This window comes from Aotus nancymaae, unplaced genomic scaffold, assembly GCF_030222135.1.
Source record: "Aotus nancymaae isolate 86718 unplaced genomic scaffold, 86718_ANA_hifiasm-v0.15.2.pri h1tg000006l, whole genome shotgun sequence".
Lineage (NCBI taxonomy): Eukaryota > Metazoa > Chordata > Mammalia > Primates > Aotidae > Aotus > Aotus nancymaae.
This window is the reverse complement of record NW_026988417.1, coordinates 36426511-36448729: the sequence shown is the minus strand read 5'-3', so window position 1 is coordinate 36448729 and position 22219 is coordinate 36426511. Positions and strand designations below refer to the sequence as shown.

The 22219-nt window shown below is 43.9% G+C and overlaps 1 protein-coding gene across 2 annotated transcripts in view; it reads right to left on the bottom strand.

Moving 5' to 3' along the window:
* Positions 1–22219, bottom strand: part of CUNH4orf19 (chromosome unknown C4orf19 homolog) — a 117973-nt gene that overhangs the window by 5099 nt on the left and 90655 nt on the right. The window contains exon 2 of one of the 2 annotated variants that reach the window (XM_012474978.3): positions 17787–17836. The gene's annotated coding sequence lies outside the window, so the exon portion shown is untranslated. Of the gene's footprint in view, positions 1–1990; positions 3093–17786; positions 17837–22219 lie in introns of those variants that run through there. The other variant, XM_012474979.3, reaches the window with a different exon arrangement.

Below are 22219 nucleotides of genomic sequence, written 5' to 3'. Positions count from 1 at the left end.
TTCACCCCTGGAGCCTCTGGAGAGAGTGTGGCCCTGGTGACACCTTGATCCCTGATACCACCCCTCTATCAAGCCCACTGATACCAGTTTCAGACTTCTCATCTCTAGAACTGGGAGAGAATAAACTTCCATTGTTTTAAACCCTTGAGTTTGTAGTAATTTGCTGCAGCAGCACAGAAAACTAGTAACATCCCCAAATCATTTCATGCTTGAGGACCAAATCCCTTGTCCTTCCAGCTCTTCCTGGGAGGACGCGTGGAATGTGGAAGAGTCCCTTGGGCCAGCCCTGCATCTCTTGCCACCCTTTCTTTCCTTACCATGCTTCAGTTTGCTTCCTAGCACGTGTCACCACGGGACATTCTGTCATCGGTTTATTTGTTCGTGACCCATCTTTTCCACCCTTCTTCAAGTCTAATCCTCAGCACTTAAGATGGCAGCTGGTACACAGTAGGCAGTCAATAAATGTGGAATGAATGAACGATGTAACAGCTATAGATTAAAAATGAAAGCACTACCGGCGAACCTTGTGTCTGTCTGAAATCAGTCAAGACGTTTCCAGTTTGTGCCAGCCATGTCACCCAGGTGTTACGACGATGGGCTCAGGAGACAGAAAACCCTGGGACTATGGGACTTTGGGCCTCAGCCACTTGATCTGTAAATGGGCATAATAGTATTCCTACCATATGGTGGTGCTGGGGGTTATATGAGCAAATATTCATAATAAGCATGGACCAGGGGTGTCTTACCTACCCCTGATTGGATATAGCATATTAAAGCACAACTCCCCTGCCAAAAAAAAAAAAAAAAAAAAAAAAAGATGGAGGTCTAGTACCCAAGAAAGATGTAATCTAGTTGCCAGGACCTATGCATACAAACAAGAGTACTAACAATATTAAGTAGTACGTGCTTCTGGAATAAGGGCCAAATGGTACATTTCTATCAACTCTGACACAATTGAAAGATAGAAACCCCAAGTACAACAACAGTTCCATGGAGAGAAAAATCACTCCCTCTGTGGAACTGTGCACACATGTGTAACATTTTACCTTTCAGGATACTCTTAAATTACCCCATTTCTAAAGCCCAGGATTTCGTCCCCAGCCTCCACTCCTCCTTTACTTTCATTTTCTGCTGGTAATTCATAGATCAGGTGGATAAATAGGACAGGTGAGAGGCAGCACATGCACCTCCTCCCTACCTCAATACGTCTCCTCTCCCCTCCCCTCCTGACCCTCCCCCTCCACAATCCGATCTGAACTCCTGACGCTTTTCATGCCTGCAATAGTTTGTTTATTTTGGACTCTTTAAAAGCAAACAAACCAACAAACAACAACTAGTCAGGAGGATAGGTAGTAGAAAACAAAACAAGCCAAAGAAAAGGAGAAAAGGGCTTAGAAGTGTTGGAGAAACAAGGAAGGCAGACTGGACTGAAATAATGTAACCGAAGCAATCATAAAACATTACTCATTGAAAAAGCTCAGGCCAACTTTATGATGGTGAATTCAAGAGGCGTACAAGGGGAAGGCGAAAGAAAGGAGGAAAGAAAGAAAGACGGGAGGAAAGAAAGGAGAGAGGAAAGACAAGGAACGCAAGAAAGTGAGGAAAAGCAGGCAGGCACATCCAGAGTGACACCCTGCACTCCCACCTCCTCAGAGGCTGACCAAGATTGATCCCGGGGCACCTCGATCCCGCCTTGGCCAAGACCACAGGAACTGGTTGCGCTGAACGAAGGGACTGCTGAGATTTAACAGCCCCACTCTAAAGCTACCCCTTCCCTGCTCCTTAAAGAAGTCCACATCATTCGTGGCTTTTAGGCTCCCCTTCTTCCCCAGGAAAACCACAGGATCTATCCTGTCCTTGCAAGCTGTGCATTACAAAGGACAGGATAGAAATTCTCCTCTTTCAGAATCAGGTTTGCAGTTTGGTTCCTCCCTGGCGGGCCTCCCATTAGGGCACAGCACAAGGGTTTCCTATAGACCAGGTCCCATACCTGAGGGCCATGCTTCTGCGCCTCTCCAGAGCTTGGCAGGGACGGCTTCTTCCTGGTTAGAGGTTCTGTCCTCTCTCACTTCGCCCTGGGCTTCCCTTCCCCAGCAACATTCCTTCTCTAGATCAGATGGACAGGGCTCTAACATCCAAGGTTGTGTGACTGCTGACGAAGAGGGTGGGGACTAATGTACTTACACCCAACCTCTGCATGACTGTGTCTACGATTATTCTTCCTTATATGATGTGTCATATCAAATTTAATTCATTTCTTTTTTCATAGGTCACTCCCACTTCTACATCTTGCTTTTAGCAAGGACTTCTCCTAAGTCCAGGGGCAACAAGGACATCATCCAGGTCTGCCAGGTGATACACGGCAATGAAAAAAAATATGCTCTTTTGACGTAAGAGTGGGTTCAAAAGGAACAGTCTATCAGCTCTCTTCCTTGCATCCCTTTTGGCGACAGCTAGCTTAAAGGTAAGAATTCAGTTGTTGAGTGCCCTTTATTACTGAACAAAATCAAAATTTGCTTTCTCTTTGGTGTATGAAAAAGCAACAGGCAAGCAAAGGGCAAATCCTTCACAACCACTGCTCGGTTTACACAGGGGAAAAACAAACACCATTAGGATGGCTGTGTCCCCCCATTGCTGCCGCGGCCTGCTCCTGCAGCCCTGTGGGGTCTGACTCTGTCTGGTATTTGAAGGCCATGCTAATGCCATGTCAGTCATTGGTGGAGCCTCCTTGCTAGGAAGGTAGCAATGGAGGTGGGGGAAGGGAGAAGTCTGGGGGAGCCCAGGAGTTTTCTAACCAGGCAGAGAAATTGATGAGTATTCATTAGGAAGTCAAAGGCATATGGAATAGACTCAATCCATCTGGAAAGAGCTGCCTTTAAATAGTGATAGCGTTGAAGAATGACAGGGACATTTCAAAAGTACACAGGAATCCACTTGTAGAAGTTTTACTGTCCAGGGCCAGGTGCGGTGGCTGATGCCTGTAATCCCAGCACTTTGGGAGGCCGAGGCGGGTGGATCATGAGGTCAAGAGATCAAGACCATCCTGGTCAACATGGTGAAATCCTGTCTCTACAAAAAATACAAAAAATTAGCTGGGCATGGTGGCGCGTGCCTGTAATCCCAGCTACTCAGGAGGCTGAGGCAGGAGAATTGCCTGAACCCAGGAGGCGGAGGTTGCGGTGAGCCAAGATTGTGCCATTGCACTCCAGCCTGGGTAACAAGAGCAAAACTCCGTCTCAAAAAAAAAAAAAAAAAAAAAAAAGAAGTTTTGCTGTCCAAATGTGGAACAACTAGAGTATTAAAATAATTACTAAAATATAGCATTATAGCCCATGAATAAAACAAGGACTTACGAGTCCACACTAAGATACATAAAGGGAAAGGGAATGCGCTACCGTACAAGTAGAAAACCAGCTAACAAACATATGAGAAGTACTGGAACTAGAAAAATCACCATCTGATAGACATTCATTCATAATAATAATTGATGTCAGAAGAATCAATGGATGGTGGGACTAGTGGATGAAATTGTGAGGAGGACAGGATTATTTAGTCTCAATGTAACTTCCCTCCTACATGATTAAGGATGAAATAGTATCCTTACATTGGAGAAACCTGGCATACAGCACCTTAACCAAGTAATCAAAGGTATTAGTGCCAAAATGAGACTATCCAATAGCACGTGGCTCCTGATAGGATGCACTGAGAACACAACCTCACCTCTGTGATTTCCTGACAAGAGAGCATACTCTGAGTTGAAACATGAGGGATATTCTGCAAAGCAACTGGTCTGGATTCTTAAAACAATGTAATGTTATGAAAAAGCGAAGAAAGAACTATTCCAAATTCAAGTAGATTTAAGAGACATGACAACTGATGCACTGCACGTCCTTCTTGCTAAAAGGTCATTATTGGCATAATTGGTGAAATCGGAATGAGGTCTGTAGATTAAGTAATGGTATTACATTAATGTTAAGTACCAGCTTTTGAACATTGTACTGGGGTTATATAAGAGAATGCTTTTGGAGAGGGGTGGAACAAGATGCCCAGACAGAAGCTTCCACTGATCTTCCCTTCATTGGAGCCAAATTTAACAAGTTTGGAAGACCAAATTTAGAAACTATCATCTACACAAACAAGCACCTTTATAAGAAGCAAAAATCAGATACACAGTCACAGTGCCTGGTTTTAACTTCATATTGCTGAAAGAGGCACTAAAGAGGGTAGGAAAGACGATCTTGAACTGCTGATGCCCGTTCCTTGGCAGTGGCTGCATGATGTGGAGAGAGAATCTGTGTGTGTGTTTGGGGGAGGGAGAGTGCAGTGATTGTGGGACTTTGTGTCGGAACTCAGTGCTGCCCTATCAGAGCAGAAAGCAAAACCAGGCTGAAGTCAGCGGAGCCACGACCCCTCTGCCTATGCACACACAGAGGAAGCATTTGGACCAGCCCTAGCCAGAGGGGAATTATACATTCCAGTGGTTGGAACTTGAGTTTTGGCAAGCTTGCTACCATGGGCTAAAGTGCTCTGAAATCCTAATGAACTGGAAGGGTAGCCTAGGCCACAAGAACTGCAGTTCTTAAGTAAGACATCAGCGCTGTGCTGGGGCCAGAGCCAGGGGACCTGGGAGGGGGGCACCTGATCTACTGGGGCGCCTGATCTACTGAGACACCAGAGTGGCTACAGGTGAACCTGCGTCATGTGTTCCAAAAACTCAGGCAGCACAGCTCACAGCAATGCAAGTGACTCCTTCCTTGTGCTTGAGCAAAAGATAGGGAAGAGTAAAGAGGACTTTGTCTTGCATGTAGGATACCAGCTCAGCCACATCAGGATGGGGCACCAGGCAGAGTCATGAGGCCCCCATTCCAGGTCCTAGCTCCTAGATGACATTTATAGACACACCCTGGGCTAGTAGGGACTGCACTGCCTTGAAAGGAAGAACCAAGTCCTGGCAAGACCCATCATCTGCTGAGTAGAGAGCTCTTGGGCCCTGAATAACCAGCAGCGATACCCAGGTAGTATGCTGTGGGCCTCGGGTGAGACTCTGAGATGCGCTGGCTTCCATGAGACCCAGCACATTCCTAGCTGTGGTGGCTATGGGGAGAGCTTCTTCTTGAGAAAAGCAGAGGGAAGAGTAAAGTGGACTTTGTCTTGCACCTTAGGTACCAACTCAGCCACAGTGGGGAAGAACACCAAGCGAGCTCTTGCGGTCCCTAATTCCAGGCCTTGGCTCTTGAGTGGCATTTCTGGACTTGCACTTGACCACAGGGGAGTCCACTGCCCTGTGGATGTGTCCCAGGCCTGGCAGCATTTACCACAAGCTGCCTGAGGACCCCCTTGGGCCTTAAGTGAACATCGGCAGTAGCCTGGCAGTACTCCCTGCAGGCCTGTGGTAGTAATGGCGATAGGGAGAGGATCCTTTGCTCGGGAAAAGGGGAGGGAAGAATGGAAATGACCTTGTCTTGTGGTTTGAGTGACAGCTCAGCCCCTGTAGAATGGAGCACCAGGTAGATCTCTCTGGTTTTTGCCTTCAGTCCCTAGCTCCCGCCTTGAACCATAACAGATTCATGGTTATGAGAAGGAACTGTTTCCCTCTGTTTAACCCAATTACTTGTTGCCCTGAAGGGAAGGACACTGCCTGACTGGCTTTGGCACCTGTTGATTGTAGAGCCTTAGGGCCTTGAGCAAAGGTAGGAGGTAGCTAGGTAGTGGTTACAGTGGGCTTTGGGTAGGACCCAGTTCTGTGCTGGCTTCAGGTCTGACCCAGCACAGTCCTAGTGATGACGGCCACAAGGGTGCTTGTGTCACTCTACCCGAGTTTCAAGTGGGTCAGCACAGAGAGGGAAACTTTTGTTTGAGGGAAGAAAAGTCTCTGCCTGGAAATCCAGAGAATTCTTCCAGAACTTATCTAAGACCACCAAGGTGATACCTCTGAGTCTACAAGAACCATAGCAGGACTGGGCTTGGGGTGTCCTCTAATGTAGATATGGCTTAGATCACAACACACAAGTCCCTTGGAATAACTGAAAAGCCTTCCCAAGAAGAATGGGTACCAACAAGCACAGACTGTAAAGACTATAAGAAATACCTAATTGTCACACCTGTAATCCCAGCACTTTGGGAGGCCGAGGCGGGTGGATCACGAGGTCAAGAGATCAAGACTATCCTGGCCAATGTGGTGAAACATCATCTCTACTAAAAATACAGAAACTAGCTGGGTGTTTGGCACGTGCCTGTAGTCCCAGCTACTTGGGAGGCTGAGGCGGAAGAATCGCTTGAACCCGGGAGGTGGAGGTTGCAGTGAGCCAAGACTGCACCACTGTGCTTCAGCTTGGCAACAGAGCAAGACTCCATCACACTGATGAGCATTCACAAACATCCAAGAAAAAACAAAAACCTACATGACCTCACCAAAAGAACTAAATAAAGCTCCAGGGCCCAATCCTGGAGACACAGAGATAAATGACTTTTCTGACAGAAAACTCAAAATAACTGTGTTGAGGAAACTCAAAGAAATTCAATATAACACAGAGGAGGAATTCAAAATTCTGTCAGATAAATTTAACAAGATTGAAACAATTAAAAAGAATTAAGCAGGCCGGGCGCGGTGCCTCACGTCTATAATCCCAGCACTTTGGGAGGCCGAGGCGGGTGGATCACGAGGTCAAGAGATCAAGACCATCCTGGTCAACAAAGTGAAACCCTGTCTCTACTAAAAACACAAAAATTAGCTGGGCGTGACGGCGCGTGCCTGTAGTCCCAGCTACTCGGGAGGCTGAGGCAGGAGAATTGCCTGAACCCAGGAGGCGGAGGTTGCGGTGAGCTTAGATCATGCCATTGCACTCCAGCCTGGGTAACAAGAGCGAAACTCTGTCTCAAAAAAAAAAAGAAGAATTAAGCAGAAATTCTGGGGTTGAAAAATACAAGTGACATACTGAAGAATGCATTGAGTCTCTTAACAGCAGAATTAATCAAGCAGGATAAAGAATTAGTGAACTTGAAGACATGCTATTTTAAAAATATATTCAGAGGACACAGAAGCAAAAAGAATAAAAAACAATAATGCACACCTACAAGATCTAGAAAATAGCCTCAAAAGGGCAAATGTAAGAGTTATTGGGCATAGGGACAAGTAGAAAAAGAGATTGGGGTATGAAGCTTATTCAAAGAAATAATAACAGAGAACCTCACAAACCTAGAGAAATATATCAAAATCCAAGCAGATTTAAAGAAGGCTACCTAAAGGCAATTAGTAATCAATCAATCACTATACATGTATTGATTTGTTTCTACGTTCTCTCTTCTAGGTCTATGTGTCTATGTTTTTATGCCAAAACTATGCTGTGTTGATTACTATATCTCTGTAGTGTAATTTGAAGGTAATGTGATTTCTCCAGGTTTTTTGTTCTTCTCAGATAGCTTTGGCTAGTCATGGTCATTTGTAGTTCCACATAAATTTTAGGATTGTTTTTTCTATTCTGTGAATAAATGTTGGTAGATTGCATTGGATCTACAGATTGCATTGTGTAGTATGGACATTTTAACAATATTGATTCTTCCAATCCATAATCATAGAATATCTTTCTATTTTTTTGTGTCCTTTTCAATTTTTTTCACTAATGTTTTCTAGTCTTCATTGTAGAGATCTTTCACTTTTTTTGTTAATTCCTAGGTATTTAATTTTATTTGTAGCTATTATAAATGTGATTTCTGTTTTGAATTGTTTGCTCTTGACATATAGAAATGCTAGATTTTTGTATGTTGATTTTGTATCCTGTGACTTTACTTAATTTGCTTATTTGTTCTAATAGTTCTTTGGTGGAGTTATTAGATTTTCCCATATATAAGGTCATATCGTCTGCAGACAACATGGTGAAATCCCATCTCTACTAAAAATACAAAAAATTTGCAAGGCGGGAGGATCACTTGAGGTCAATAGTTCAAGACCAGTCTGGCCAACATGGTGAAACTCTGCTTCTACTAAAAAATACAAAAATTAGCTGGGCATGGTGGCAGGCTCCCATAATCCCAGCTACTTGGGAGGCTGAGGCAGGAGAATCATTTGAACCCTGGAGGTGGACGTTGCAGTGAGCCAAGATTGTGCCACGGTACTCTAGCCTAGGTGACAGAGTGAAACTCCATCTCAAAAAAAAAAAAGATATTCTGTATAAATTAGACCATGGAAAGAGATCTTGGAAGGTAGCTCATCAAAAGTCTACCAACTTTTCTGAATTTACACATCATCCTGTGTATGTACTGAAGACCACATACCGTCCTTGTCCTAGGATGAGAACTCTGGAGGCAGATAAAGGGTATAGTTCCTGTCCTCAGGCTGTTGCTGTATCTTAGAGGGGAACTCACACTCCAGAGCTTTGGTGCTTGTCGGCCGTCTGCCTTTCCTACTACACATGAGCTCCTCACAGGCAATGCTTAATCCAGCCAGCATCCAGCTTGCATGGAGCACTTCATTCTTACTATTCAAATGCAGGAATGGCTGGTAAATGACAGGTGGGAATGAAGGCGTGGGGGTATGAGATATCACAAACGATTCAAATAGAGGGTCTATACTCCTTTCCACAATCAAATCTCATACTATCCAGTGGTCCAAACTACAAGCCGGATGCAGGAACTCGGAGAGATGGGAGAGACTGTCGTTCTTCCTTCCCAGCTTGGGAAACCGCAAAACCTCCATTACGTAATTCCAAGGCTCAAGGATGTCCTGCTCCAAGGGTTCTATTCAACAACTTTTAACGTGGCTGCTGGGAAGTGGTTTGCATTTATAGAAGGTGGAGTATTTGGAAGGGAGATGTAATAGAATGGAAGATGTAAATTTCAACTTCATTTTTTCCTAATGTTTAGAAAACACGGCCTGAGATTTCATGTAACCTGGTCAGAAGGCGAAGCAGACAAATATTTAGTGAGCCACTACTAGGGGCTGAGGTCCTGACCCAAGAGGAATGAATAAAAACAACTACCAGAAGCTGTGCCACCTTTATAGAAGAAACTAGAGACTGCTCGCCCAACTTTACAGATAGTACTGAATCTATAGTTGAAAAAGGACTAGAAGATAAATTCTTTGACTACTCCATCTATTTTTTTTTTTCCAGTGGAACCATTTCCTAGTTTTCGGGCAGTCTTTGAAAACTCAAGGGACAAATTTTTCCGATGTGTTTACTTTTCTCTACCGAGGCTAAGCTTCTGTTATTTTGGAGAACTTGGAAGATTATACGCAGACCTATGTTATCAGCATCGTGAAATAGTCCATTTCATGCGTTCTCAATAGCCAGTGAGCCAGTGTGCTAGGACAGCCCTTTTCAGGGGAAAAAACCTATGAATACATCCCTGCACACAAACATCCCGTCAAACCCGGCTCCTGGCCTCCGTGTGTTTTTTTTTGTTGTCGTCATTACAACATAGTGATAATGTCACTCCTTTCTTCCTCCTGTGGTCTTTATAATGGCACATCACAGTCATTTTCACGGGTCTGAGAAACATTTGACATGGCCCTTTCCTCTATTCAAGATCTGATACTATTTATTTTTCCCTATGTAGTAGTGAGCCTACTGTCCTTAAGACAGGTGTGTGATGACTGCTCAGCTGTGTGCAGCATCACTGACTTCACAATGGCTTCACTGGGCTTTGGTGTGCACCAGGCACTGTGCTAGGTTCTGGGGTTACGGCGGCATCCAGGTGCTCCTTGGGAGAGCTTAGAGTCGTGTCGTGTATGTGTGTGTGTTTGTGTGTGTGTGTGTGTGTGTGTGTATGTATGAGACAGACAGAGAGAGAGAGAGAGAGAGAGAGAGAGAGAGAGAGAGATCGATCCTGGTGAAGTAGGATGGCATTTAGATGAACATTTGGGAAGATTCATCACACCACGCCAGCAGTTCAGCAGAGTGGGTAAGCGAGTGACTTACGATCAGAGTGGTCAGCAATTCCACCCCCACCACTTACTAGCTTGCTGACATCTAGGCAAGTTTCTTCCCCTCTGTGAGTTTCAGTGGCCTAATCTGGAAAATGTGAATGATCATAGTTACAGTTTATGAGGATTGTTTTGAATATTAAATGAGATAAGGATGTATAGTGCTTGCTATAATGTCTGGCATGCGGCCAGTACTTAATAATTACAATAAGCAGTTAACTGCTGAGTGTCTACTATGTGCCAAGGATTGTTCTGGGGACTTTCATCTTTCATGTATTAATTCATTTCAACTTTACCACAACCCTTTAAGGTGGAACCATTGCCCAAGGTTATAAAAGTTGAATTATTATTAATGAAGGTATTATTAATGTTATTGTTGTTATTATTATAATATTTCCTGGCATCCATACAAGTAGGGTTTTTTTTTTTTTTTTCTTAGAGTCCACTGGATTACACAAGAAGCAGTTTCTGCTCCAGTAGCTTTTGCAAGAACTGGATTCTCTAGATTTAGGCTGAATTTTATAGGTGCAGTTGCATCAATTCACCAGAAGGTGGCAGAATATAGCAGTTATTTTTACTCCAATCTCAAGGGAAGAAGGACATGGTACAAGAAAGGGCTCAGGACCAGGCACAGTGGCTCATGCCTGTAATCCCAGCACTTTGGGAGGTTAAGGCGGATGGATCGCTTGAGGTCAGGAGTTTTAGAGCAGCCTGGCCAACATGGTGGAATCCTATCTCTAATAAAAATACAAGTATTAGCTGGGTGTGGTGGTGCACCTGTAGTCCCAACTTGGGAGGCTGAGGCAGGAGAATTGCTTGAACCTGGGAGGCAGAGGTTGCAGTGGGCCAAGATTGTGCCACTGCACTCCAGCCCGTGTGACAGAGCAAGACTCTGTCTCAAAATAATAATAATAATAATAAAAAGCTTCAGAAACAAGAATTATGGGCTAGGCGTGGTGGCTCACGCCTGTAATCCCAGCACTTTGGGAGGCCGAGGTGGGTGGGTCACTTGAAGTTGGGAGCTCGAGACGGGAGCTCGAGACCAGCCTGGCCAACATGGTGAAACCCCGTCTTTACTAAAAATACAAAAATTAGCCAGGGGTGGTGATGTGCGTCTGTAATCCCAGCTACTCAGGAGGCTGAGGCCAGAGAACTGCTTGAACGCGGGAGATGGAGGTAGCAGTGAGCTGAGATCGGGCCACTGCACTCCAGCCTGGGTGATGGAGAAAGACTGTGTCTCAAAAAGCAAAAAACAAAAAGAAACAAGAATTATGGCCTGAATAGTGCAGGTACTTTGCTATGTAGCAAGGTTAGGGAGTAGGTGATGTGGTATTTTAGATGGTTACTGTATTAGTCAGAGTTCTCCAGAGGGACAGAACTAATAAGACAGACATATATGTAAAGGGGAGTTTATTAAGTATTAACTCATCACAAGGTCCCACAATAGGTCGTCTGTAGGCTGAGGAGCAAGGAGAGCCAGTCCAAGCCCCAAAACTGAAGAACTTGGAATCCAGTGTGTGGGGACAGGAAGCATCCAGCATGAAAGAAAGATGTCGGCTGAAAGGCTAGGCCGGTCTCACCTTTTCACGTTTTTCTGCCTGCTTTATAGTTGCTGGCAGCTGATTAGATGGCGCCCACCCAGATTAAGGGTGGGTCTGCCTTCCCCAGCCCACTGACTCAAATCTAAATCTCCTTTGGCAACATCCAAACAGACACACCCAGGATCAATACTCTGCATCCTTCAATCCAATCAAGTTGACACTCAATAGTAATCATCAGTTACTGTCACCTTTAAGCCTGGTGAGAACAGGGCTTCCTCTAGTACTGGCTGGACATGGGGTTTATTCTGGTCTGGCCAAGCAATGGTGGTGTCAAAAGGCTCCTGAAATTCTACAGAGGCCTCTTCACACAATGACTGCACATTAGAACTCTATCTGGGTTGGTCTCTGCCCACTGTACCTCTGGACAGTAATTCTGTGGAAGAGCCTGGGGGAGGAAGGTGTCCGTGGAGTCCACAGGGTCCAGGTCCTTCCCCTGGGTTAGACCTGAGGCCGCTCCTCCCCCATGGCTGACCTTGGGCTTCTCCCAGACCCAGGGCTGCCCACGGTGTGAACCGATCTCCGAGCTCCTCCTCCTACATGAGGGTACATGGCCGTGAGCTGACAGGGAAAGGTAAGCCACAAAATATATATGGCCTAATGTGAAGGTTTTGCAGGGGAGAAACCCATTATTTGTTATTTAAAATTAACTCAGAATATCATGGGGGAAAAGGCAACATTTGTATGAATGACTAGAATGAAATGCAAGGCACACAGAAATGTCAAGATCTGCTAGTAGCTTGTGGTCATCCTCTCCACATTCCCCAGCCTCCCACATTTCTCCTGTACCCTGGTGGGGACAGTTTAAGGAAAAAGTTTCAGAAGCTATGTCCCTATTCTCTGGACTGAAGATTCCTGGAAGTAGGGGTCCTGTCTGGAGCTGACAAGATGCGGTTCATTAACGAATAAAGACTAGGGTGTGTGTGTGTGTGTGTGTGTGTGTGTGTGTGTGTGTGTGTGTTGGAATCCTATAGACAGACAGCTCATGTTTCTAACAAGCTCAGCATCAGGAATCATTACTAAGGCATCTGCATAAAAACATCAGACACCCCTGGCATCAGCACACAGTCACTTTCATTTCTATGACTGTATTACCAGAAGTACTGGTCAGGGTCCTATGAGGATCACATGACTTAAACATGTGACAGACCTGGTCATGTGTGCCCAGAAAATAGAAGGTTCTTAGGAAATGTTGGCTGCTTGCATGTTCATGGTAATTATAAGAATATTCATTTTCTTTTCTTTTTTTTTTGAGACAGAGTCTCACTCTTGTCACCCAGGCTGGAGTGCAGTGGTGCAATCTTGGCTCACTGCAACCTCTGCCTCCTGAGTTCAAATGATTCTCCTGCATCAGCCTCTCGAATAGCTAGAATGACAGGCCCGTGCCACCATGCCCGGCTAATTTTTTGTATTTTTAGTATAGATGGGGTTTCACCTCATCTGGTCTTGACCTCCTGACCTCAGGTGATCCACCCGCCTCGGCCTCCCATAGTGCTGGGATTACAGGTGTGAGCCACCGCATCTGGCTGAGAATATTCTTTAATCATTGTGTGCTAGTTCCTTTTAGACACTGTGTAGAAATGGGGAATGTTTTCACCAAATCTTCCCTGGAACCACATGGGAACTGGGGTGTGTCCCCATCACAGGATATGTCTCTCATTTTGCTAAGTAGCCTTATCTGGGAGATGGCAGATGTCTGGAAGAAACCTGAAGCATTTGGACAAAGTTAAGTTCTAAAAATGACGAGGAAGTCTTAGAGGTGGCCATGTGGAGGGGAGTTTATATAACATAGTCTTGTAAGGCTACAAATAGCTTTAAAAGGAAGCACAGCTCAGGGCCACCTGCTTGGAATAAACTAGTTCAGGGTAATTCCCAGAATCTTACAGTACCTGCTGTGGACTGAATTGTGTCTTCCCCTAAATTCACGTGTTGAAACCCTCACTCAATGTGAGTGTACTTAGAGGTAGGGCTTTCCAGGGGTAATGAAGGTTAGATGAGGTTATCAGGGTGGGGTCCTAACCTAAGGGGATTGGTGTCCTTATGAGAAGAGGAGACAGAGCACTCCCTCCTGAGTAACCTCGGAAGATTAGCAAAGGCTTGAGAGCGAAGGTGAATGATGCTGGTGGGTCCAGAGCACACCGAGGAGAGGCCGTGTGAGGACACAGTGAGAAGGTGGCATCTGCAAGCCGGAAAGAGCTCTCCCAGGAATGAAATTTGCTGACACCTTGATCTTGGACCTCCTGGCCTCCAGAAATCAGAGAGAATAAATATTTTTTGTTTAAGCCACTCAGTCTAGATTATTTTGTTATGGTAGCTTTAGGAGACAGATTTAGGGCCCCAATTTGAAAGAATCTTAGAAGTCATCCCACTCAATTATTTTATTTTATGAATGTGCTTCTGGATTCAAGACTGGAAGCAAGAATTGGTTGTAAGACAAGAAAATCCCCACAATTCATCCCTACTTGTAGATGAACCTATGTGTGCAGAGTTGGAACCCAATGCTCCTTTAAAGTATGGTAAGAATAAGTTTTGCACTTGGAAAGACTGAGCACAGTTTGGAGGCCTTAAACACCCACCTAGTAGGGGTAAGACACTCTGCTAATTACTAAGACACTAAGAGGTAGAAAATCTCTGCTGTTTGTTAAATGACTCACCAACCATTCAGGCAACAGATATTTCCTGAGCACCTATTACGTGCCAAGTACTGAACTTGATTCCAGGGATGTAGAAAGGAACTGTCCAGGAAAGGAGACAGGTATATAGATACATGACTAATACAGTGTCCTAAGTACTAGATTCAAATATGTCATACAATATGCTATATAGGACAAGGTGCTCTGGAGTAACGATGGGAAGATTAGGAAAGGCTCGTGGGCAAAGGTGGGCAGACAGTGGTTCTGGTAGATTTCTGGAGCACATTCCAGGAGAACCACATGCACTCCCACTGCCCTGTTCTAAAACACCATCTCTTTTGTGCCTGGATTACTGACTGCAACGTCGCCTTACTGTCACCTATACCTGCTAGTGTCTCTGGCGAATATATTTGCCACAAACGAGTCATGATCTTTTTAGACCATGAATCTGGATCATTATCACTTCCCCTGCCTAAAACTTTTCAGAGGTTTCTCATGCCGTCAGGATGTTTAGTAGCATGTAATAATGAAGATAAAATATCAAAAGTACATAGTCCTTCTTCTGTACCTGCTGTTCATCGATAGGCTTTACATATACACTCGGTTCTCATTATTTGTGGATTCTGTATCTGTGAATTCACCGACTTACTAATGTTAATTTGTAACCCCCAAATCAATACTCATGGTGCATGTGTGGCCTTTCCTGGAGTGTTCAGAGTGGCAAAACATTCTGAGTCATTAGATGCTTACATTTCTAGCTGAGCTCAAACAAGATGACACTGTACCATAGTGTAAACGGATGTCTTCTCGTGGCCCCACTGTTTGCATTTTGTGCTTTTTGTTGGTGATGTCACTGTTAAAAATGGTGCTGACGTGTTGTCTAGTGGTCCTAGATGCAAGAAAGCTGTGATGTGCCTTACAGAGAAAATGTGTGTTAGATAGACTTTGTTCAGAAATGAGGCATAGTGCTGTTAGCCTTGAGCTCAATGTTAACGAATTAACAATACCTATGTGAATAAAGTGCTTTTACAACGGAAACACACAGAAAACAAGGTTATATATTGATCAGTGGATGAAAATATTGTGACCAGAGGCTTGTAGGAACCTAACCCCGTATTTCCCCTGAGAGCAATGGTGCAGTTTTCACTAACTCACAGTTTGAAGTGACTTTATAGAACGTAACTACAGTGAATTATGATTATCGGCTGTAGTACTCACTTAAAATTAATAAGAACCTCATACAATAATAGACCAAGTCTTTTCTATCACATACACAGCTTTCTGATGCATTATCCCCCCTTTATTTCTCTGGCCACATTGGCCTTCTTTCAAGTCTTTAAAATTTATGTTTTTTTCCTGATCTCAAGGACCTTGTCATAGACTATTTCCTTTGCCTTCTCTCCCCACCCCATCTAAACCAGCCAGTTTAAATCCCTGTTATTCCACCTCATGTCACCTTTCACTTTACATTCTTAGCACAACTTACGGTTTTATTTAATTCATTTTTTGGTGTCTTTCCTGCCTTCTCAACTATTAACCTATGAGGGTGGAGCCTGCGAGCCACCTGCAAGTCTTAACTCTGCTTGTTTGCTCTTAGGCAGAGGAGGAAGAGCATATGAGGAAGACTGGGAAGGGTGCTCAGAGAGGGAGGAGGGAGTTGGGCTTTATTATCAAGAAGCAGGTGAGGAGAGAGTCTTCCATCAAAGAGTGTCAGTTGCTTCAGAGATAAAGAAAGGTTGGAACGGTGCACCTGGATTTCACATCCAGGAGGTTGGGGGTGAGAAATGCAGGTGGGTTGTAGAGCGGTGGAGGTGCATGCTGGGGTGCAGCAGGTTGAGGAATGCATGGGGCATACGAAAAGGAAGAGAGAGAACTCTTAGGGAGCTTGGCTGGGCTGGAGAAGGTGAAGGCAGTAGTCACAGTGGACAAGGATATAGGGTTACAGGATGGTTTTGTAGAGGGTGAAAGATAAATACATTTTATAAGCCAAGAAGGAGAAAGATAGTTGAAAGAAGTTGAGAATAGTAGAAAGAATGGGGGAAAATCTAGGATCGAGTCAAGATCACTAGTGAAGGGATATACCTTAGAAAGACATAGAGATACACACTTTTCCCTTGGAGCCTAGAGGGAAAGAGACAAGGGTGATTTTAAGTGGAGACGTTTCTAGATGCAGGATGGGAAGCTGGAGGACTGTTAAGCTGTGAGTTCCTTGATGCGGGAGGCAAGGTGCCTGCTGGAAGGGCTAGAAGTGAAAGCTCAAAGTGACAAGGTTTAGAATGGTGTGTGGTGGAGAGGAAGAGCAACCACTGAAAGACAGCCGAGCAGTGCTGAGGGCTGGCCTCAGCTGGCCACTGAAAATCGGAATGATGCCAATACGTGTAGTTTTGGCATTCTTTCCCTCTCCCAGCAGTGCCCAGCAATCCAGGTGAAGGCCCACAGAACATGGGTTGCTACCCTGGTCCCAGGTTGAGGTATAAGGCAACAGGGCTTGGATCTCGAGAGTGCTGGCAAGCATGGCTGAGGCAATGGACCTGGGGCTGGCACTAGATGGGCAGGGCTGCGTGGCCAAGAGGTTGGCTAAGGAAGAAGGAAGAGACCTGCAGGGCGAGGATCCTAATGAGGTTGGGGGGTGGGGGTGGGAAAAAAGCAAGACCGGTGACCTGGCATCCTTGAGCATGAGGAGTTTGGAGCCATGAGAGAGGGTGGTACTGGCCCATTAGAGTTTACAATGAATGACATGATTCAGGCAAGAGGAAATGTAGTGGAAGTGAGGATGACTAGAGTGCAGAAAGTCTGAAAGGCTTTGCGCGCATGGTACTGAATGATCTGGAGCAGCTGCAGAGTCCCCACATGAGGACAACAGTAGGGAAAAGGACAGAATAGGCCAATGACATGAACCTCAAAGGAAGATAAGGTTTGCAGATAGGAGGCAGCTTGACCATCTAGAATTTGCAAAGGGGAACCAGAATAATGCATGCACTACTTTCAGGAGACAGAGCTGGGGGCGGGGATTAGGCTGGTTCCACTGGAGTAAAATATATAGATTATATTGCAAGTTCAGCTAAAGATGGAGATGGCTTGGGGAAGAGACTGAGAGAGAAATAAAGAGAAGGAAGGTCTGTATTCACAGAACCTGGGTCCTAAACAGGAGAGTATACTGGCATCATCTAGAGGGCTAGTCATTATCCCAGTCTCTGATTTAGTGGGTCTTGGATGGGGCCTGAGAAACTGAATTTCTATTGAGTTCCCAGGTGAGGCTGGCGCCATAGGTCTTGGGACCACACACTGAGAACCACTGTGCTGAGGTATGGACATTACTGGAGAAGCTTGAAATTGCCTGGGGACAGGGGATAGATTAACTGGAAATCTTTCAGTGTGGACAACTGGTTGAACCATGCATTATCACATATATCTTAGGATCGTACCTCCGAAAAACAAACATAAAAAGGAAACAATTCTACTAAAACCTGAGTGAGTCAGAGAGAAAGAGACTTTGGGGACCACTCTGTCTACTGGATTTAATGTTTTAGTTAACAAAAACTGCAGCAGAAGACTAAATTATAGAAAATTTAATGGAAAGTGGAGATAATAGGATTTTCCTGCCAAAGCATGGAAAGATAAAATAAAATAGCTTACCTGTTGTGCAGATTGTCTGTTAGGTTTCTCCAGCAGTTTAACTTCTCTTCCTGCAACAACAAAAATGTTGAAAATTGAGATCTGTAGGTAGTCTCCCTTTTACAGCCAGGTAATATTGTGAGTGTGACAGCAGGAAGCATTTCCTAACGGACACTGGGCAATAACGTGGGGAAGGAGTTCCTGGCTTGGAACAACTTGCCCAGGAGGGCAAAGGGTTTGACACTTATCAGCCTGGGGTTTACAGTCCAGCTCCTGACACTCAGCAATCAATTCACAGTTAACCACAATTTCAGTCTATAAAATAATATTGTAGTGAGATTTAAATGGCACAACATATAAACTGTTGATCACACACGGAAGTGTTGGAGTTGTCCAGTAACCCAAACCTATCTATTATGGTCTGAATGTTTGTGCTCCTGCAAATTCATATGTTGAAACCAATCCCCAGTGTGATGGTATTAGGTGTGATGGTATTAGGAGATGGAGCCAGCCATGCAAAGAAAAGCTCTCATTAAACTACTGGGCTATTAAAAAACCTTAAGTGGTTCTGCATGGCCTACCAAATCTTAAATATCCTCAGCTACGCATTCAAGGCCTCCTACAATATGACATGCATGGCCTTCCTAGTTTATCTGGGAAGCTCACCTGGCTACTTTCTATTTCCAGCCAAATTAGACTTTTCACTATTCTTTAATGCCAGTGCTTCTATGCCTTTGCGAATATTGCACATATTATTTCCCCCAGTTGGTATAGCTCTTTACCAATCAATACTTTACAAAATTCTATTCAACCTTTGAAACTCACTTCATACACCACTTTCACCAGGAAGACTTAAAAAAATTAAAAAATAAAGGTAATTACTCTATTTAAAATATTTCTAAAGGATCTTTAAGCTCTTTGTATTAGTCCATTTTCATACTGCTATGAAGAAATACCTGAGACTGGGTAATTTATAAAGAAAAACAGGTTTAATGGACTCGTAGTTCCACATGGCTGGGGAGGCCTCACCATCACAGTGGATGGTGAAGGAGAAGCAAAGGCACGTCTTACATGGTGGCAAGCAAGAGATCATGTGCAGGGGAACTGTGCTTTATAAAACCATCAGATCCCTGGGACTTATTCACTATCACGAGAACACCACGGGGAAAACCCACCCCCATGATTCAGTTACCTCCCACTGGGTCCCTCCCACAACATGTAGGGATTATGGTAGCTACAATTCAAGATGATATTTGGTTGGGGACACAGCCAAACCAGATCACTCTATCAAAGTGGACAGCTCTGACCACTTTCTGCCTTGGATTACAGTACATTATTTATACAATGTTCCTCCATCAGACTATAAACCCTCAGTAGAGAAATGGTTTCATCAGTATTTATCTGCACATTGTATCTCCTGACACAGAGACTTGCATGTAGCTGGTACCTTGCATGTTTTTAAAAAATTTGACTTAAAAATATCATTGGCAATTTAAAGGTGCCTAATACCAATGTATAATATTAGAACACAACAATGTTTACATTTTATCATTTCTAAGAGGTATATATATTCATTTACCTTTTAATATATCTGGAATTGGAATGTATCTCACAATCATTGGCACATCATGGTTACATTGGCAGCATTATTTTCTATCTTTGTGTTACATAAGATAATGGTACATGTTACAATCAATGGCATCTAATATTTAATAAAACATAGCATTTAATCCTATGTTATAGTTCATTTCAGCAATATATTATGCAAAAATCTTATAAAAATACCCTATATTGAACAGATGTCTACTCTGTGCACAGTTACTCAAAGAAGTCCTTCTAAGATGAAACTAACAACATTTAGGGATGAAGTAAGAATTTTATGAGCTCCAAGAACTATAAAGATCAGGTATTAAAATAACAATAACCATGAAATAAGATGCATCAAAGAAGTTCTAATTTTTCCCAGAATGACTTTTTGAAATAATAAATCTTTTCAAAAATAAATATGTTTTGGGTATACTGCTGGTACCTGGAAAACATATGTTTCCACATATGGAAACAAGTATAAATAATTCATTTGTTAAGCAAGCTAGCACTGGCATGACACTGGCTTGTACACGGGGAAGACCTGGTGCCTGGTACAGCCAATCGGCACTAAGCACCGTGGGAGTTTGTACACGGCTTGTACACGGGGAAGACCTGGTGCCTGGTACAGCCAATCGGCACTAAGCACCGTGGGAGTTTGTACACGGCTTGTACACGGGGAAGACCTGGTGCCTGGTACAGCCAATCGGCACTAAGCACTGTGGGAGTTTGTACACGGCTTGTACACGGGGAAGACCTGGTGCCTGGTACAGCCAATCAGCACTAAGCACTGTGGGAGTTTGTACACAGCTTGTACACGGGGAAGACCTGGTGCCTGGTACAGCCAATCAGCACTAAGCACTGTGGGAGTTTGTACACAGCTTGTACACGGGGAAGACCTGATGCCTGGTACAGCCAATCAGCACTAAGCACTGTGGGAGTTTGTACACAGCTTGTACACGGGGAAGACCTGGTGCCTGGTACAGCCAATCAGCACTAAGCACCGTGGAGAAGAAGTAACCCCACTGCAGCAAAGCTGCCAAGGAAGGTTTTATGGAAAAATGAGGCCATGAGAGATGGGTAGAAATTAGTTAGGCAGAGAGGACAGCTTTAGTAAAAGCAAAAAGGTAGAAAAGAACAGGACTTGTATGAAAGACAATGGAGAGAACTATGTTGGATTTTGGGGTCACAAGATGGATATGACATATGAGGCCAGGTTACTGGGGCCCTTGAAAGTAGGTCCAGAAGACCAAATATGACACGATCAGCAAACAAAGTAGGTTCTGAAGTGGCAAATGACAGGATGAAAGCAATATATTAGAAGGCATGACCTACCAGTTGTAAGCAGAGAAAATAGAAAGGGTTGGGTACAGAAAGACTTGCTAAGAGTTTACCCTTTGAATTTAATGATGAGATAAAAAGAGCCTAGTATGTGGTGGCATCAAAGGGAATCCAGAGGAAGGAGCAAATTTGGAAGTGATTTTTTTCAAGATTTCTTGGATTTTTGAGTTAGATTAATTTCTACTGCCCCTGGTTTCTCTTAGCACATTGGTTTATATGCTTATTACACATAGTATTGTACAAGAGTCACATAGCCTCACTAGCTCATTCCTTATGCATAAAATGACAATGATAGTAGTACCTTTTTCAGACAGTAGTTAGGATTAAGTGAAAGAACACAGTATGGTATGGAGCACACTAGTTGGTACAAAGTACAATTTATTTTTTTTTGGTGGGGGATAGAGTCTCACTCTGTTGCCCAAGCTGGAGTGCAGTGGTGTGATCTCGGCTCATCACAACCTCCACCTCCTGGGTTCAAGCTATTCTCCTGCCTCAGCCTCCCAAGTAGCTGGGACTGCAGGTGTGCGCCACCATGCCCAGCTAATTTTTGTATTTTTTTTCTTTTTCTTTTTTTCCTTTTTGCTCTGCTTTGTCCATGTTGAAATTTTTTGTATTTTTTTTCAGTAGAGATGCGGTTTCACTATGTTGGCCAGGCTGGTCTTGAATTCCTGACCTTCTGATCTGCCCGCCTCGACCTCCTAAAGTGCTGGGATTACAGGCATGAGCCACTGCACCTGGCACAAAGTACAATTTCAACAGTGTTGGCTGTTTCTTGATTCATCACTGTTATTGTTATCATCCCCCTCCTCTTCATCACCTATTAGTTTTCAGTTTTTCTCTTGCCACTACAATGGAAGTTCCTTGAGTCTAAGGATCTATCTCATTATCTTTACTTCTTCAAAAAGAAATACAAAGTAGGACTTCTGTAAATATGGACCACATTTTGAGAGAAAAAATTCCACATTTCCATGGAAGAAGGAATTTGTATGACAAAAGAAGGAATTATTAGAATTATTCTTATTTTTGGAGGCTGAGAGAATGGAAGAATGGTGGTTCCATGAATGAGGCAGCTGGCAGGAGGACAAGGTGTAGTGTTTCACAGATCCTGAAGTCAGCAGTTAATCTACTGGGCTGAAACAATGGATGGGAAGATGACAACAGAAAGGTGGTGGACAGGACAAATGCATCCAACTTCCTTCCATTGAAACAAAGGCAGAAACCCAAAGGTAGAGCAATAGAAGAGGTAAAAACAGAAAGTGAAGTCACTGACCTCATAAATCAGCAACCTGGCAAATAAAGAATTGGCCCAATTTAGATAGTACAATCAGTAAGTTCCCAAGGAAAGTAAGAGTGAATTATGGAGGACTAAAATAAGAATAATTTGGAAGGTGTTTAAGAAGTTAGGTCACTAAATTCCTTCCTGTACTCCTTGGGTGGTTTCTGCTTTCCATCTCAACCAAAGAATACAGGTGGAATGTCAGGAAAGGGTGAAACAGGGTTTCGGGACAGAAACAACAGTGGAGGACACA